Source organism: Hylobates moloch, unplaced genomic scaffold (genome assembly GCF_009828535.3).
Source record: "Hylobates moloch isolate HMO894 unplaced genomic scaffold, HMol_V3 SCAFFOLD_13, whole genome shotgun sequence".
Taxonomy (NCBI): Eukaryota; Metazoa; Chordata; class Mammalia; order Primates; family Hylobatidae; genus Hylobates; species Hylobates moloch.
In genome coordinates this window covers 74,806,789-74,819,464 of record NW_026652288.1, presented here as the reverse complement: position 1 = coordinate 74,819,464, position 12,676 = coordinate 74,806,789, and positions in this window count along the sequence as shown.

The window sequence follows — 12,676 nt, the reverse complement described above, 5'->3', positions numbered from 1 at the left end:
GGACAGCATTAGGAGATATACCTAATGCTGAATGATGAGTTAATGGGTGCAGCAAAACAACATGGTACATGGATACATATGTAACAAACCTGCACATTGTGCACATGTACCCTAAAACCTAAAGTATAATAAAAAAAAAAAATTTCCATTACCTTCTTGATGAAGTTCAAATGCTTTAGTATATCATAAAATCCTTTAAGATGTTTCTGCCTGCTTTCCCAATGTTCATTCTTACCACTTTCATTCTTTTTCTGTGTTTCAGGCACATTATTCTATTTTAAATAACCTTCATTTTTATACTTTTCTGTCTTTGAACATTGTTCTATCACCCCCCCCCCCAAAATGCTCCACTTTAACAAGTTTTTGTCTGATTGGCTCATCAGTACTCTTAAATCAAGTTCTTAAATAACATGTCTCAAATCAGTAGACCCTGAACCATATATGAAAATATTCCATAGCTGATAAACTTTGGCTCTGTGTCTCCAACCAAATCTCATCTTAAATTTTAATTCACCTGTGCTGAGGGAGGAACCTGGGAGGAAGCAGTTGAATCATGAGGACAATTTTCTCCATGCTCTCTTCATTATAGTGACTGAGTTCTCATCAGAACTGATGGTTTTAAAGTGTAGTACTTATTCTCTGTCTCCTGCTGCCTTGTAAGACTTGCTTTGCTTCCCCTCCACCTTCTGCTATAATTCTAAATTTCCTGAGGTCTCCCTAGCCATGTGAAACTGTGGGTCAATTGTACATCCTTTCTTTATATATTACCCAGTCTCAGGTATTATCTTTATAGTGCTGCAAGAATGGACTAATACAGATAATTCGTACCAACAGAGTGGGTTACTGCTATAAAGATAACTTGAAAATATGGAAGTAATTTTGGAACTGTGTAAATGGCAGAGGTTGGAACAGTTAGCAGGATTTAAGACAGGAAAATGAGGAAAAGTTTGCAACTTCCTAGAGACTTGTTGAATGGTTTGGGCCAAAATGATAATAGTGATATGGACAGTGACATCAAAGCTGAGGTGGCTTCAGATGGAGATAAGGAACTTGCTGGAAAATCAAGCAAAGATCACTCACACTATGTTTTAGCAAAAAGACTAGTGGCATTTTGGTCCTGTCCTAGAGATCTATGAAATTTTGAATTTAAGAGACATGATTTAGGGTATCCAGCAGGAGAAATGTCTAAGGATTAAAGCATTCAAGAGGTGATCTGGATTGTTCTAAATGTGTATAGCTATATGTGTTCATAAGGAGATGACTTGAAATTGAAATTTGTATTAAAAAGGGAAGCAGAGCATAAAAGTTTGACAAATTTGCAGCCAGATCATGTGGTAGAAAATAAAATCCCAGTTGCTGGGGAGGAATTTAAACCTGCTGTAGAAATTTGTATAAGTAATGAGGAACCAAATGTGAATAATAAAGAGAATGGGGGAAATGTCTCTAGGGCATGACAGAAAGCTTTGGGGCAATCTCTCCCATCACAGGCCTAGAGACAGGAGAAATCAATGATTTCATGGGCCAGGCCCAGGGCCCCGCTGCTCTGTGCAGCCTCAGGACTTAGTGCTCTGTGTCCAAGCCACTATAACTCCAGCTGTGTTTAAACCAGGCCAAGGTACAGGTTAGGCCATGGCTTCAGAGGGTGCAAGCCCCAAGCCTTGGTGGCTTCCCTGAGGTGTTGGGCCTGTGGGTGTGAAGAAGACGAGAGTTGAGCTTTGGAGCATCCACCTAGATTTCAGAGTATATATGAAAACACTTGATGTCCAGGCAGAAGTCTGCTACAGGAGTGGAACCCTCATGGAAAACCTCTACTAGGGCAATGCAGAGGGGAAATGTGGGGTTGGAGCTCCCACACAGAATGCCCACTGTGGCACTGCCTAGTGGAGCTGTGAGAAAAGCACCACCATCCTCCAGACCCCAGAATGGTAGATCCAAGTTCACAAAACTTTGAACTTGGACTTTTGAGTTAATGCTGGAATGAGTTAAGACTTCTGGGGACTGCTAGGAAGTAATATGTTTTGTCTGTGTCCCCATTCAAATCTCATCTTGAATTGTAGTTCCCATAATCCCTATGTGTTGTGGGAGGGACCAGATGGAGTTAATTGAATCATGGGGACAGTTTCTGCTATGCTGTCCTCATGATAATGAGCTCTCACAAAATCTGATGATTTTACAAGGGGCTTTCCCCCTTTAGCTGGCACTCATTCTTTTCTCTCCTATCACCTTGTGAAGAAAGATGTGTTTTCTTCCCCTTCTGCCATGATTGTAAGTTTCCTGAGGCCTCCCCACCCTGTAGAAGGGTGAGTCAATTAAGCCTCTTTCCTTTATAAATTACCCAGTCTTGGATAAGTTCTTATAGCATCATGAAAAAGGACTAATACAGTAAATTGATACCAGGTAGTGAAGCAGTGCTGTAAAGATACCCAAAAATGTGGAAGCCACTTTGGAACTGGTTAACAGGCAGAGGTTGGAAGTTTGGAGGGATCAGAAGAAGACAGAAAGATGTGGGAAAGTTTGGAACTTCTAGAGACTTGTTGAATGGCTTTGACTAAAATGCTGATAGTGATATGAGCAATGAATTCCAGGCTGAAATGGTCTCAGATGAGGAGGAGAAACTTATTGGGAACTAGAATAAAGATGACTCTTTCTAAGTTTTAGCATAGAGACGAGTGGCATTTTACCCCCACATTAGAGATCTGTGAAACTTTGAACTTGGGAGAGATAATTTAGGGTGTCTGGCATAAGAAACTTCTAAACAGCAAAGCATTCAAGGGGGGACTTGGTTGCTGTTAAAAGCATTCAGGTTTATGTATTCACAAAGGTATTGTTGGGAATTGGAATTTATGTTTAAAAGGGAACCAGAGCATAAGTTTTCTTCAAACTTTGAAGCTTAATGATGTGATACAAAATAAAAACCCATTTCCTAAGGAGAAATTCAAGCCAGCTGCAGAAATTTGCATGAGTAATGAGAAGCAAATGTTAGTCACCAACACTGTGGGGATAATGTCTCCAGGGTATGTCAGAGGTCTTCACAGCAGCCCCTCCCAACACAGGTCTGGAGGCCTAGAAGAAAAAAATGGTTTCATGGGCCAGGCCCAGGGCCTTGCTGCTTTTTACAGTCTTGGGAATCGGTGCCCTGCATCCCAGCCATAGTTAAAAGGGGCCAATATACAGCTCGGGCAATGGTTTCAGAGGTGCAAGCCCCAAATTTTGGTAATTTCCACATGATGTTGAGCCTATGGGTGCACATAAGTGAAGAATTGAGGTTTGGGAACCTGCACCTAGATTTCTAAAGGATGTATGAAAACACCTGAGTATCCAGGCAGAAGTTAGCTTCAGGGGTAGAGCACTCATGTAGATCCTCTGGTAGTGCAATGTGGAAGTGAAATATAGGATTGGAGCCCCCATAGAGTGCCAACTGGGGCACTGCCTAGTGGAGCTGTGAGAAGAGGGCCATTGCCCTCCAGACCCCAGAATGGTAGATCCACTGATAGCTTGCACCATGAATCTGAAAAAGCTGCAAACACTCAATGTCATCCCAAGAAGGCAGCTGGCAGGGGGCTTGTACCCTGAAAAGCCACAGGGTCAGTGATGTGAGAAGCCACCTCTTACATCAGCATGACCTGGATGTGGGAACCCACCTTTTGCATCAGCATGGGAACCCACCTCTTGCATCAGCATGACCTGGATGTGAGACATTGAGTCAGACGAGATCTTTTCAGAGCTTTAACATTTGACTGCCCTAGCGGATTTCAGACTTCCATGGGACCTGTAGCCCCTTCCTTTTTGGCCAATTTCTCCCATTTAGAGTGGGTGTATTTATTGAATGCCTATACCCCCACTGTTTCTAGGAAGTAACTAATTTGCATTTTTAACAGGCTCCTGTGTAAAAGGGACTTGGACTTAGACTTTTGAGTTAATGCTGGAATGAATTAAGACTTTGGGGGAACTGTTGGAAGGACATGATTGTCTTTGAATTTTGAGAACATAAGATTTGGGAAGGGCCACGGGTAGGATAATACAGTTTGGCTGTGTCCCCACTCAAATTTATCTTTAAATGTAAAATAGTTCCCAAAATCTTCAAATGCCATGGGAGGGACAAGGTAGAGATAATTGAATTACAGTGGCAGTTTCTGCCATGCTGTTCACATGATAGTGAGTTCTCACAAGATCTGATTGTTTTATAAGGGGCTTTTCCCTTTGCTCAGCATTCATTCTTTTCTCTCCTAACGCCTTGTGAAAAAGGATGAGTTTGCTTCTATTTCCACAGTGTTCGTAAGTTTCCTGAGGCCACCCAGCCCTGTGGAAGTGTGAGTCAATTAAACCTCTTTCCTTTATAAATTACTCAGTCTCAGGTATGTTCTTATAGCATTGTGAGATTGGACTAATACAGGATGACATGATTGATTTTGAAATGTAAGAAGGACATGAGATTTGGCAGGTGCTGGGGCAGAATGATATGGTTTTGCTTTGCATTCCCACCCAAACCTCATATCGAATTCTAATCTCCATGTGTTGAGGAAGTGACATGGTGTGTCCGGAATTGGTGGGTTCTTGATCTCACTGACTTCAAGAATGAAGCCGTGGACCCTCGCAGTGAGTGTTACAGTTCTTAAAAATGGTGTGTCTGGAGTTTGTTCCTTCTGATGTTCGATGTGTTAGGAGTTTCTTCCTTCTGGTGGGTTTGTGGTGTCACTGGCTTCAGGAGTGAAGCTTCAGACCTTCGCAGTGAGTGTTACAGCTCTTAAGGTGGCATGTCTAGAGTTGTTTGTTCCTCCCATCCAGAGCTGTTCATTCCTCCAAGTGGGTTCGTGGTCTTTCTGGCCTCAGGAGGGAAGCTGCAGACCTTGGCGGTGATTGTTACAACTCATAAAGGCAGGGCGGACCAAAACAGTGAGCAGCAGTAAGATTTATTGCAAAGAGCAAAAGAACAAAGCTTCCACACTGTGGAAGGGGACCTGAGCAGGTTGCCGCTGCTGACTCAGGCAGCCTGCTTTATTCCCTTTTCTGACCCCACCCACATCCTGCTGATTGGTCCATTTTACAGAGAGCTGATTGGCCCATTTTACAGAATGCTGATTGGCCCATTTTGACAGGGTGCTGATTGGTGTGTTTACAATCCCTCAGCTAGACACAGAGTGCTGATTGGTGCATTTACAATCCTCTAGCTAGATATAAAAGTTCTCCAAATACCCACTGGATTAGCTAGACAGAGCACTGATTGGTGCATTTACAAACCTTGAGCTAGACACAGAGTGCTGATTGGTGTCTTTACAAACCTTTAGCTAGACATGAAAATTCTCCAAGTCCCCACCCTACTCAGGAGCCCAGCTGGTTTGGCCTAGCAGATCCTCTGCCAGGGCTGTGGGTGGAGCTGCCTGCCAGTCCTGCACCATGCACCTGCATTCCTCATCCCTTGGGCCGTTGATGGGACTGGGCGCCACGGAGCAGGGGCAGTGCTCATCGGGGAGGCTCAGGCTGCACAGGAGCCATGGCAGGGGGCAGGCTTGGTTATGGTTGGCTGTAGGTCCCAAGCCCTGCCCCGCGGGGAGGCACCTGAGGCCCGGAGAGAATTTGAGCACAGTGCTGGTGGGCCAGCACTGCTGGAGGACCCAACACACCCTCCACAGCTGCTGGCCCAGGTGCTAAGCCCCTTTCTGCCCAGGGCTGGTGGCACCAGCTGGCCGCTCCGAGTGCAGGGCCTGCCAAGCCCATGCCCACCCAGAACTCAGCCTGAGAGCACCGCACACAGCCCTGGTTCCCACCCGCGCCTCTCCCTCCACACCTCCCTGCAAGCAGAGGGAGCTGGCTTCGGCCTCAGCCAGCCCAGAGAGGGGCTCCCACATTGCAGCAGTGGGCTGAAGGGCTCCTCATGCATGGCCAGAGTGGGCACCAAGGCTGAAGAGGCACAGAGTGAGCTAGGGCTGTGAGGGCTGCCAGCACACTGTCATCTCTCAGTGGGAGGTAATTTTATTATGAAGGTGATCTCCTCCAGGTGGTTGTCATGACAGTGAATGAGTTCTCATGAGACCTGAGTGTTTTAAAATGTGGCACTTTCTTTCTCTCTATTTTGCCACCATGTTAATGTGCCTTGCTTTCCCTTTGCCTTCCACCATAATTATAAATTTCCTGAGGCCTCACCAGCCAAGTGGAACTGTGAGTCAATTAAACCTTCTTTCTTTATAAAAAACCTAGTCTCTGGTAGTATCATTATAGCAGTGTGAGAATGGACTAATACAATGGCCGAATTAAATTTTACTCCTTCTGCTTATGTAATAGCCCTTCCATATCTTAGGGATTATAATACTTTGCTAATATCATGTACTTATCCTGTGTTATTTAATTTGGTGTTCTCATTATTTATAATTGTATTGGGCAGAGTATACAATGCTTTTTGTGGTTAAATACAGAGATCAACAAATATTGTCTTATTTTTACTAACCAGGATAGTTTTAAACAGAAGTTAGCACAATTTTATTCAATTATTGTCTGAAAGAAACTTTTGTTTCTTTGCCAGGATGAATTACCTGTATTCATATTAAATAATAATTCAATTGTATTTAAAATCTACTTAGCATAAATCTTCTCTGATTGTGTTGTCTTCTGACAGCATTGTTTTGGCCAGTGTCTACTCATCCTGATTATTAGAAACTTGAATTCTAGGAATATATTGCCACAACAAATTTAAATTTTCTTTAAATGTATAAAATGAGAAATATATATCTCATTTAATCACAATGACAAATTAAGAAATTATTATCTCACTTGGCAAAAGAATAAAAATGCATATTACTGTTTAAAAAACTTGCTCTAAGTCATGCAAGTGGTAAGAAAATAAATCAGAATTTGAACTCATGAAACAAAACTGACAAATTCATTTTTCAACTTATAAAACAAAACTCAGTAATTTTCTCCTTTTCAGAATTCTGCAATTTCAATTCCCTCTAACATTTTTCCTGTCTTTATTTTTATCTAATTTATTTTTATATGAATAATTTATTATTATTATCACTATCTATTTTCTCTATGAGTAATTACATGTAGTAGAACTTCCCTGTAGCTTTATGAATAATAAAAACGTTTCTGGAAGCTACAAGATTTCTAATTATCTTATAAATTGCTCATCATGCTCATTATTAATCTCTGATCTATTTTTCATTAAGTGTATATCTTCAAAGGGCCAAAAAAGCCTCGGTGCAAACCCCATCTTTTTGTTTTTAAACTCCCAATACTGGAGTATATGTCTATAAAAATTCCTTCTTCAATGTGAAAAACATGTTACAGGCATTTTTAGTGCACACATTTCTCCAAGGCTCTGAATAAATGCTCATGGGAAAACAGTTGTTAGCTTCGGAGTCCTTTGCAGTCAACAAGTGTAACTTTTTAATTGTTCATCCCAGTATACTTGAATAAAAAACAAATTTTACTTTCTACTGAAGAGATCAAGAATTTCCATCCATGTCAGTATATTGCCCAAATTATAAAAGTCACCAAAGCAAGTGAGAAAGTTTCTCTTAAACTTATGGAAGGTCTTGCCTTCTAAGTAGCCTGTTGCCTGCAAATCAATGGATTACTCCCTGATATATTGTCTTCAAAAGAATATATCTGGGTCTTATGTGTCCTGTATTTCTACACTGCTGATTTCTCCAAATAAGAAGTAAAGTTCATTTTTTAGGTGCCAGAGAACCAATGTTTCAGTTTGGATCAGTTTGGTTTAAACATAGTTCAGTTTGGTTTAAACATACATATTTATGTACATCTAAATAATATGCCTTGGCTGGGCATGGTGGCTCATGCCTGTAATCCCAGCACTTTGGGAGGCCAAGGCAGGTGGATCACTTGAGGTCAGGAGTTTAAGACCAGCCTGGCCAACATGGTGAAACCCCATCTCTACTAAAAATACAACAAAAATTAGCCGGGCATGGTGACATGTGCCTGTAATCTCAGCTACCCAGGGGTCTGACGCAGGAGAATCACTGGAACCCAGGAGGCAGAGGCTGCAGTGGGTCGAGATCACGCCACTGTACTTCAGCCTGGGTGACAGAGCAAGACTCCGTCTCAAAATAAATAAATAATAATAATAATATGCTTTAATTAGATAAAACTTGTACATACAGAATCACCATATATTTGAGGTTAGCTTTTTTATGTATATTTTAATAACTTTCTTTCTCAAAATTCATCCTGTGATGATGTTTTATGTGGTGAGGAGGGGGAGAAGCTACAGATAATATTTATAAAATCATATATATTGTAAAAGAAACTTATTGACAGAATATACAAATTGGCATAGATAAGATCTGTAAGTGCAATTGATTTAGATAATTAGCCAGATGGATATTAACACATTTAAGTAGTGGCTTACATTATGTATTTTAATATAATTACATGTATTCTAGGTAGGTCAAAAAATTAAAATAAAAAAACTCTTCAGACACTATGAAACACACTGTTTTTCCAAAGACATTTACTTTGATTGCTAGATTCCTTATTTATAAAGCTATGCCTCTAGAGAAAATAAATCTATTAAGCAGCAATGTGATTTATTGAACTTATTTTCTTTATTAACTGTAGTTGACCATATTATTGACTATTTTAAGCTAACATGTATTCTGTGTCTGTAATATCTTATTAATGACTGAGAAGGTATTTAAAATTGAACCACAAATTATTGCCCTTACAAGTAAGCATACTTAGATTATCATCCATAAACAAGGTAAACATGCATGATGTATGCATTTGGTGCAGTTGTTAGCAGACCTTCAAAATCAATATTTCTAATCTACTTTAATAGTATTTTAAATAGTCTACCTCAAATCTTGAATAATAAATAAATCTGTGGTTTCCCATACACCACATTTTCTTTTTTGGAACACCAACAATATTGCTACACTGCTTAAAATCATATATAGAATGTAAAGCCACAAAATATGGTAATCTCTAATTAAATAAAGCCACCACAAACATTTCAGAAAAAATTAGGGTATGAATTTTATATAGATTATATTTCAAACTGTTGTTATATAATTATGGATTCTTAAAAAAACAAATATATATTTTGAGCATGCATTTTGAGCACTTTAATGACCATCAATTGCTTAGGAATCATTGAAGACATGTGCATAATTAATTATCAAAATTATCTTTTTTTATTATACTTTAAGTTCTGGGATACATGTGTAGAAAGTGCAGGTTTGTTACATAGGTATACATGTGCCACAGTGGTTTGCTGCACCCATAAACCCGCCATCTACAATAAGGTATTTCTCCTAATGCTATCCCTCCCCTTGTCCCCCACCCCCAACAGGACCCAGTGTGTGATGTTACTCTCCCTGTGCCCATATGTCCTCATTTTTCAACTCCCACTTATGAGTGAGAACATGCTGTGTTTGGTGTTCTGTTCCTGTGTTAGTTTGCTGAAAATGATGCTTTTCAGCTTCATCCATGTCCCTGCAAAGGACATGAACTCATCCTTTTTTATGGCTGCATAATATTCCATGGTGTATATGTGCCATATTTTCTTTATCCAGTCTGTTATTGATGGACATATGGGTTGGTTCCAAGCATTGCTTTTCTGAATAGTGCTGCAATAAACAGAGGAGTGCATGTATCTTTATAGTAGAATGATTTATAGTTTTTTAGGTATATATCCAGAAATGGGATTGTTGGGCCAAATGGTATTTCTGGTTCTAGATCCTTGAGGAATTGCCACATTGTCTTCCACAATGGTTGAAATAATTTACACTCCCACCAACAGTGTAAAAGCAATCCTATTTCTCCACATCCTCTCCAACATCTGTTGTTTCCCAACTTTTTAATGATAGTCATTCCTACTGGTGTAGTTTTGATTTGCATTTCTCTAACGACCAGTGATGATGAGTTTTTTTTCATATGTTTGTTGGCCACATAAATGTTTTCTTTTGAAAAGTGTCTGTTCATATCCTTCTCCCACTTTTTGAAGAGGTTGTTTTTTTCTTATAAATTTGTTTAAGTTCCTTGCAGATTCTGGATATTAGCTCTTTGTCAGATGAGTAGACTGCAAAAATTTTCTCCCATTCTGTAGCTTGCCTATTCACTCTGATGATAGCTTCTTTTGCTGTGCAGAACTTCTTCAGTTTAATTAGATCCTATTTGTCAATTTCAGCTTTTGTTGCAATTGTTTTTTGTGTTTTAGTCATGAAGTCTTTGCCCATGCCTATGTCCTGAATGGTATTGCCTAGGTTGCCAAATTAATTATTAAAATAATCTTTTTATTATTTTGATCAGCTTTGCACTTGCAGAACTTTTATGTCTAGCTAGAGGATTGTAAATGTACCAATCAGCACTCTGTGTCTAGCTGAGGGATTGTAAACACACCAATCAGCTGATCAAAAGTTGAGAGCTTTGTTTTGGTTGTAAATCACTTTTTAAGGATGTATTTTTTTCTAGAAATTTTTAAAGTTGGCAAATTTTAAAAAATGTGTTATTGGTGAGAATAATTTCAAAGATCTTAATAGTTTAAAAACACTAAACTTTTTTGAAAGAAAGGGTATGCTAAAACTATGTGATTAAAACTAATTAATTATAAAAGTCAAATTGGAAAAATAAAGCATATTTTTAATAAGCAAAAATAATGTTATCTATAAATATAAGTGTTGTGTTTATTTCAGAGTTCACACCACAGCAAAATAGGCTCTCTTATTTTCAACAACATTTAAATCTTAAGCCAGCAGCTCCAAGTTCTATCTGCGCTTTTATATCATTTGTCTCAATAAACATTATTCACTTTACTTGTGCGAATAGAATATCTTACAAACAATAAAATATACATTTAAAAAAAAATAGACAGCATTATCTTCTTGCGATTTCCTTTTCAAACTTCAGATAGCTGGGGGCACAGGAAATACAGGGATGACATCGGTTTGCTATATTTTACACAGTGTGAGGTATTTTTTTAAATGAGCAAATGTCAATGAAATTAAGAAGGTTAAAAAAAGCCAATAATAGTGACCAAACAATTATAATTAATTTTTAAAATATGAATTTGAGCCAAAAATGTTTGTCGCATGGAATATAATAGAATAAAAATGTCTTTGCCTATAATATATTTAGAATGTATCTCCCAGATCTCCAAATACGGTCCTTTTGCATCACAAAATAGATATTGAACTGTTTTGTGCCTATGCTAAAACATGTTGAAATAATTACCTATTCTCATATTCTGAAAATTGAATCAACAATGGAGCTGCAAGAATGGTACTGTAAGAGTGAAGTGGCACTGGGAGTGAGGGCTGGCAATTTTTGGCTGTACATTAGTACTTATGAGCCACTAAGGTGGCATTTCCTGTGCTAGAAGAGGTCATTTACTAAATACACTGTGAACCAAAAGAGCAAATGCATATTCAGAATGTAAGCTATGAGTCCCTTATCACAATTAGGACCAAGCACAGTTTAAACACATTTCAACTACTTGTAATTTACTTTTAATGTTGCTTTTTTTAAAAGAACAGTCATCTTCATCATCTTAATATAACATTTTTATTTCAGAAAGGTATATAAAAATAATCACATTTTGAATTTAACCAAGAATGCAGTTGATTTTATAGAGTATATATTTAGATCATCATTCTAACAGCAATTAATAGAGTATGAAATGTTACAAATTGGAAAAGTCTTGTAGAAATATAATCTACAAATTTCAAGATACTTCTCTTTTACTAACAAAATATATTTTAATGATATTTTCATTTTTTGTCTCTACTATGTGAAAGAAAATATCAACACTCTCTGGTAATCTTGAGATATAATATTTTATCATTATTTACTAAACAAAAAGACAGTTCCTGAGTTTTGCTTTAATTTTTAGCAGACTAAATTGACAAAAGGAATACTTTTATCTCAATATATAATTTTTTTTTTAAATTTTGGTTACAGCTTTACTTCTGTGGTAATCAGAGAAGGAAGAATTAACCTTGAGTATATTCTTTGGCAACCGATTATTTAAAAATATAGAAAAAAATTCTTGTGCAATAGTTTCATCTGTTACTTTGAATTGCCGTCTGCCTTAATAATTCATTTTCTTGTGAACAAATTTTGAGCACATCAAAAAGCTAATCAGTTGTCAGAATAATATAGTATTCTATGCAGAATTCCCTTCTGTAGGAGCAAACAGTAGGATCATCTTATATAAGCTAGAAGAACATTTTCTTCCTAAATGCCAGAATATATCTGCCATTTTGTGGTGATTCTCTGCTGGTTATAACTAACTTTTGTTGTTTGTACATTTGATCACTGTGTTTTCTCTCCATAAGTTTGTGTGTGTGTGTGTGTATTTAGTTACATAATACAGTAAAGATTATTTTTTGTTTAGATGATGTAGCTATAGAAATTATTTGGATGTGGCTGAGTTACGTCCATTTGTAAAGAATTGTAAGGTTGTTTGATGATTTCAATGGTCTTAGAATTTCTTTTCAGATATACATATATAATCTACTAGACACTAAAAGCCTGAATTCCAGGGACTCTCAATAGTTTGATTTTATATCTATAATATTCTGAGTGGCAAACACAAAAGTTGTTCAATGAATTAGTGTTTAGAATGTAAAGATATTTCATAGTTCATACTATTTACTTTTTCCTGATTTCCATAATTATATTATCCTTTTTTTATTAGGTGTTAAGCTTACTCTTTTTCTGA